Raw genomic sequence first — 7,647 nt, 5'->3', positions numbered from 1 at the left:
CCAATCACCATGCAATAGTCCTCGTGCCTTTTTACCACCCGTGTGAACAGAACATATTATTCAGCCAAGTGCTCCCTGCATTACCCGTGACAAATCGTACCCTACATGCAGGAAATTCCCTAGTGCTCCTCACCTTATCCAATAGATCCCTACCAAGTATCCCCTGTCCACCACCCACCAAACAACAATACGGGCACCCCTTCTCGTCACTTGCGTGAGGCCATGACTTTCAATTAGAGCAGCAGCGACCTTGTACGTATCATCCTTCCCCAGGGTATTGTGCACGCTGTGTTCTCCTCCTGATAGGCTGTCAGGCATTTTCAGGTCCACTGCCCCTCCTGGGAGGGAGGAAGCTGGAACACCCCACACCATTGTCTGCACCTCCTCCACCAGCAGTAAGTCCCCTTGTAGTCCTTCCGAATGTTATCCTTCTGCCGATGGCACATCTATTTCTCAGTCCTCTGCTCTCGAAAACTGCTCTCCTCTGTCCTTCACAGTCACAATCCGCTCTCCGTTGTCCAGTGCCACTTTTTCCTCCAGTCTGATGCCGCGCACACCTGCTGTAGTTTCAGCCCTCCTATTAATGGCCTAAGCGAACTCAAGGGACATGTTCTGGCTGATGACTAGAACATCAGCCTGTGATCTTCAAGTGCCCCTGGGGTCCACACCAGAGATGGTGTGTGCTGCTTCACCGACCTCCTGGCCACAGTACAACGCATCCAGGAATGGCCAATCGGGCCATGAGGAAATAGCAGACTGGGATAGGAAATCCACATTGCCCTGTAGTTTTCCAGGATGGTGATGTGTCTCGAACGAGAACTTGTAACTCTGCTGTTGGGTGGTAGACCACTCAGTAATCTGATTTTGTCGGTTCTTCAACAAGCCAGTTAAGGGGGCAGCCATTTTGCAAAAAGGGGGTATAAACCTGCCGTAATAACCTATTAACCCAAGAAATGACCTTGTGGTGGGCCTCAGATTGCCTTCACCTTGTCAAACTGGGGGCTAAGCTTTCCTTCCTGAACATGGTACCCTAGGAGCCGGATTGAATTGGTGGCCAGGGTCCATTTATTTGGGTTCACGTTGAGGCCAGCATTCCATACGGTCGTGAGAATTGCTTCTAGATTGCGGACATGCTGTGCCCAGGAAAGACTTAGTTGACTATGTCATCCAAATAGGCTGCAGTATAGTGGTGATGGGGATGCAGGATTACATCCATTAGTCGTTAAAAGGTACCTGGTGCCCATGCAGGCCAAATGATAACACCCTTAATCAGTATAGACTGGAGTGGGTGGAAAGGGCTATTTCCTCTTGGGCATTTGGGATCAACTGGATTTGCCAATACTCCTTAGTGAGGTCGAGGGTGGTGAGATAGGTGGCCATACTCAAGTTTTCTATCAGTTCATCTACCCTGGGCGTGGGGTAGGCATCAAACTTTTACTGGCCATTTAGTTGGCAGAAGTTGATTCAAAACCTAGGAGAACACCAGGCACGTTTGGATGTCTCGATAATAGCTTCTTTTAGCATGTTAATCACCATGTCTTCCAACTCCTGCATCTGGCTTCAGGAATCCGATAGGGTCTCAACCAGACTACTCGGTTGCCTTCGGTGATGAGGTCATGCTGTACCATTGTGGTCCGACCTGACTTTCATGAAAACACATCCCTGCATCTTCCTCTGTGGAGAATCAAGGCTGGGACCTAATTGTACCATTCCCCCCGGAAGGGATGATTCTTCCGATATAAAGGAGATCTCTTCCGGTTGAGAGTCTGTCACAAGCAAAGCTGGCTGGGCGTCTATGTCCAGAACTTTATCTCCCACTCATTTCTTAAGGAGGGTGTCATGACATATCTGCCCTTTTTCCGGACAGTGGGGTACAACCAGTCTGTAAGTAATAGGCGTGACCTGGGAGATCACTACAAATGGTCCCTGCCATTTCACCAATAGCTTCTGATCGGAAGAGGGTAACAACACTAGGGCTTTCTCCTCCACCTGCAGTTCTCTGACCTTGCTATTGTGATCATGCCCTGCTTTTTGTTTCTTCTGAGCTTTCTCCATGTCTTGTCTGACATCTTCCCACAATGTGTGTACCTTTACTTTCAAGTTGGTTGCATACTCCAGTAGCCCTACTCCCTCCTCTTTATCTTTTTCCCACCTCTCTTCTGCGATTTCCAGCAGGGTCCTAGGTTGTCTATCGAAGACTAGTTAAAAGGGACTGTACCCTGTGCAGGATTGGGGGGTGTGCATATGGCATATAGCACTAGAGGTAGCTTCTGGTCCTAATCTCTCCCTGTGTTGGATACTATTTTTTTAGGACAGTGTTAATGGTGTGATTTTATCGCTCAACAATCCCGTCCACCTGTGGGTTGTACACAGACGTCTGTATTTGCTTAATCCCTAGTATCTTACAAACCTGTGCCATTAGCTTTCACATAAATGGGTTCCCTTGGTCAGTAAGGAGCTCTATGGGATTACCCCCCCTGATGAATAATTGAATCATAGCCTGAGCCACTGAGATTGTCATCATGCTAGATAAGTGGATAGCTTCTGGATACCCTGTGGTGTAATCCACCAAAACAAATATATATTGATATTCTCAGACCGAGAATACTCATGGACTGACTAAGTCCATGCCAATTCTTGAAAATGGAATGTCGATGATGGGCAAGGATCTTAATGCGGCTTTTCCCATGTGGGGAGGATTTACCACTTGACACCTGTCACAGGCAGTGTAGAATCGGCACGTGTCAGTGAATGTCCCCGGGCAAATAAAGCCTCCTCAGGAGATATTCCTTGGTTTTATTCCCTTGTGAGGGTGTCCACCCTCAGCCTGACTTTGGTAGGACCTGTTTTCTGAAGGGAAGAGGAGGATCAACTGGGTCACCACCTCACAGGTTTTTCTCACTTTTCTATATAACAGGCCTTGAATTACAGAGACATACAGTCCTACTTGGCCATTCTCATCTGTCACTGCATGCCGGTGCTAGGTTGGTGTCATCCTTCTGGGCTGCACGAAAGCTTAGAAGCTCTCCCCCTGCATCAGCTCTAAATGAAGAAACAGCAGGAGCGTTAGTCTCTCCAGCCAAAACATATAGCCTGTTTTGGTTACACTTTTCTCTATAGGTCAGCTTTTCCTTACACTCACCCCAACCTAGTGTTTCGTTCTGAAAGGGAGCCTCTCTCAACCACTCTTCATCTGAGTCCTGTCTACTGATAGAAGGCAACAGGAGGGGAAAGTCCAATAGCTGTAATCAGTCCCTAGAATACTTTCTTCCACCTATCAGGGTATCGCACCCACTCCCACAGTCTCTGGGTGACCTCTCCAGTTTATGGACACTTCTGACATGGGATATGGTTTACTATCCCAATGTACACACGTAAACACTACTGTTTCACCAATCCACCACTTTTGGGATTCTACATTTTCCCTTCTTTCTTAGGAATGATGATATCCTGAGCCTATCAGAACTACTGTTGGTTTACTGTTGAGCTGAATCATTTTCTTATACCTGCCAGGGCTACCACCAGCCTACTGAACCCTTCCCCTGGAATACCCCGCCTTCATGTAATCTCCCGGTTGTGTTTTATGGGGGTAGTTGCATGCAATGTGGCCCTACTCCACACATAAGCACTGCGGTCCTTGTTCAGACTTCCTCCCTAGGGGATTGGGTACATTTCGGTTATCTGTTTTTTTTTTAGCGACCTTTGGGATGGGATTTCTCTAAATGTGGTTTATAGTGAGTGCTATTCGGGGTTGGATAACCCTAACATTGAGTGACCTATGGAAACACAGGCCAGATTTAAGGTTATTGGAACAGTTATGTGGGAGGTTGTCTTATCCAGGACCGAATGGGTTCTGGAAGTGCTTCCAGAAACTGTTTCATAAGTACTTTGTACAACGCTTCTTCCAGAGAGGTACTGGAAGGATTCATCCACCAATTCCTCGGAGCTTGCAATCGATAGAACAGTGTTCTGGGGTAAGGTCCCGGTTAGAGCTGCAGTGACCTCGTCGGTATAGCCTTTCCCCGGGATATGGTGCACACCTTCTCCTCCCAACAGGTTCTCAGGCTCCCTCAGGTCCACTGTCCATCCTTAGCTGGTGGAAGCCGGATCCTACCACGCCATCATCCTCACCTCCTCCTCCGGTGGGTAGGTCCCATTGTCGTCCTTCAGATATTCCTTCCTTCTGCCGATGACCCATCGCTGTTCTGTGTCCTCAGCTCTCGAAAATTGCTCTCCTCTGTCCTCCATTCTTGCAATCCATTCTCCCCCATACATTGTCACTTTTTCCTCCAGTCCATCGCTGCGTACACCTGCCGTAGCATCAGCCCTCATGTTAACAGCATTGGCGGGGATGTGTTTTAGATGATGACTAGAATGTCGGCCTATGTCTTGTAGTTCCTCCAGGGTCCATGTCAGAGATGGTGTCTCCCACCTCCCCTAACTCCTAGCCACAGTGCCCTTTGACACAAACCAGTGCTTAATTTGAGCCGGTGGTTTTAGGTGCTGGGAACCAGCACTTATTTGTCAGCACCAGCACTTTTGACAGCTGCCATACAGTGGTTCTGTTTGTGAAAGTTAGAGATGAGCAAAACAACAGTAGCTAATTCATTCATTATGCATTAAAACAACTAATACCTGTTTCTCAAATCATTCTTATAGCTTTGGGGGGCACGAACAGTCTGCATTGTCACACTTGTAGCAGTGTGCTGGTTAGTAGTAGTGCTAGTACTGCCATTTGCAGTGCTGGCAGTAGCAATGGGTGGTGCAAACTGCAGTGACCTCCTGATGAGGGTCCTGGGACTTATTTATGTTTTTACAAATTAACCACTGAATGAAATTAGCCAATAAGTTTATGTGTATTGTGTCCTATTCAGGATAGGTGCTCACCTGGAGGGAATTGCAGTTTTTTGTTCAATAGCTGCCAGAGTTCGAAATCTTTGGCCAGTTTTTCATCTCGTCACATTTGTTTTGTTCTGTTTCCTATGCTACACACGATTCCATCATATCTTTCCTCCAGCTAGTAACTGTTGGTGCCTGGGGGCACAGCCAATGGATGCCAGCTGCCAGCATGCCAGTAGCAGCCTGAAGTGAATAACCTTACATCTCATTTTATTTAGTTACTGGCTCCTATGGTCAATATGCAAGCCAGTGGGTTATTGTGCAGGCCTAGTTGGAACTCTGCCTGGTATCAGTCATCTATGTGCATCCAATTCATGTGTACTCGGGGCAGTCTCATGATGTCTATTTGAAGTCATTTAGGACACTTGCATACTGGTAGAATCAATTCTGCGTAACATGGTAGGGGTGACAAATGTTCTGTGTATAGAATTGAATTGTGTCAATCTAAATCGGGCATTGCTCATAATGGTGCGGAGCAGGCCCAGAGCATCCCATTGACTATCAGTAAACTCCTGAATGCAGTTCACCTCCCATTTTTCCCAAGACCTGTGGGGAGACTTCCAGATGTCAGATCTCAAGGCTTATATGTGTGTGTTATAACTCCTCTGCCCCTGTCTGTGTGGAGTAACAACTCCACTCTGTGGGATACTTGTGGGATGCTGGTTACCGGTTCCCCATATTTTCTGGGCTGTAGACGCAATGCATAATATAATGTAAATATTGACCCCACACCAGAATTAACTTTTCAATAACCTGCAGTGCATTGATCCAAGAGCTGCCCTCATACAGATCACCTCCTTAGAAACATTGCAGAGAAATGCTGGTTTGCCCCATATTGGTGCAGTGCAGGCATATGGGAGTTCTCTACCCCACCTCGTTACAGACTTCTGCCCTGCCTGCAAGTTAATCATCACAAGACTTGGGTCTTCCATTGACACGTAACCTCCAGCAAACAGTTGTTCTGTGAGTGTTTCTGTTACGGACCCCCATCGAATAACCTCCCGTCCATACTGTTCTGTAGGTCGTATCACCCTGCAGCGAATTGGAGCTCTGCTGCCTGATAATAGGCCTCCCTATCGGGCACTCTGAGCTCCCCATTTCAAAGTTGAATTATACTGTCCATACTGAGTCTTCCGCGCTTTCTCCCCCACACTACAGTAATCATTAGTGACATCAATTGCTTCATTATCTCGCGTGGCATGGGGAATAAGGAACATTGAAAGAGGTACAGGCAGCGTATGAGTCCCCGCATTTTAAGAATCGCGATCCTGCCGGCAGCCGACAGATCTAATGATAACCAATAGTGAACGCTGCTGCAAGGATCTGCCAATAACTGTATTGGGATGATCTCTAACCATCTCTAGATATCATAACAAGTCTGTGATCCATGGTATGGGCGTTCAGGGTACTCACCGCAAATGCCCAAGGGGGTATAATGAAGATTTTTGTGAGTTCACTCTTAAATCAGTATGTCCTCTAAAGTGTAGCAACTCAATTAGATGCAGTCCCACAGAGCGATTAGGGTCCTTGGTATACATCAATAGATCATCAACGTACAAGGACACCACATACCTGTTGTCATGGCCAAATCGTGCATTACTTGATGCAATTGACACACCAGTGGCTCTACCACCGAAGCAAATATGAACAGGGGGTAACCCTGTTGGTTGCCCTGTTGGAGTTCCCACTCCGGCAATATCAAGTTATTTGTCTTGACTCTGGCCAGTGGTTGTGCTTATAGAAGGGCATCCAATTTCTAAATCTCTGGGGTGAAATTCTCAGGGCCAGATTCACAGAACTAACTTAAGACAAGTTCGTCTTCTTTAAAATATTAAAATCCAGAGGCGCCTAAGTCATGTCCTTGCGGAATTGAATACTGTTACTCTAATTTGCTCACTTCTCTGGTTATGATCAATCTTAAAAATATAAACCCAAAGGCATTTAGTCTCCTCTCATCGTGGTATGGGAACTTCTTCCTGTAGTCTTCTGTCTTCCCGTGGAACCAGAAAAGCGGACTGTGCTCCAGAAGACTACAGGAACAAGTTCCCATACCACGATGAGAGGAGACTAAATGCCTTTGGGTCTATATTTTTAAGATTGATCATAACCAGAGAAGTGAGCAGTCCTATGCGGCAAATTAGTAACAGTATTCAATTCCGCAAGGACATGACTTAGGCGCCTCTGGATTTTAATATTTTAAAGAAGACGAATAGCACGCATTGGGCACAATTGTTCAGAATAGACCTTATACCCACGAACCCATATGAACAGAAGCAGCATATGAGTTACATGTTCCCTCCTCATAACTCTAATATTGAGAGCATAAACATGGAATAATCTAGAAATCCAACTTAAGCTCCGTAATCGGACTTCAAGGGTAATTATACTGATCCCAATACCTCGACAGAAAATTTAAGGTGTCTTGATAAAGGTGGACAAAACTTGGGAAAACCACCGAAATGCGTCGATGCTTCACTCAGTATAATTTAGGATCTCCACATCTTTTGCTGATATACCATATTACAAGTGCACATAGCTTAGATGTGACCAATAGAGTCCGAATATACAAAAAGTATTGTACTAATTTTATGTCTTACTGTCTTTTCTGTCTCTGTGACTTAATCTTGCTGGCAAAATTGAAAGTCAAAAAAGTAAAAAATCTCTTTTAATGCTTTATTTGTGTTAAGTGGGTTCCACTGGGACCACTTTTCTTTTAACATTTGTAACTTTAATAAACTGTAAGAATTC

Source organism: Lissotriton vulgaris, unplaced genomic scaffold, assembly GCF_964263255.1.
Source record: "Lissotriton vulgaris unplaced genomic scaffold, aLisVul1.2 SCAFFOLD_1893, whole genome shotgun sequence".
NCBI classification, from domain to species: Eukaryota; Metazoa; Chordata; class Amphibia; order Caudata; family Salamandridae; genus Lissotriton; species Lissotriton vulgaris.
This window is presented reverse-complemented; position numbering follows the sequence as displayed.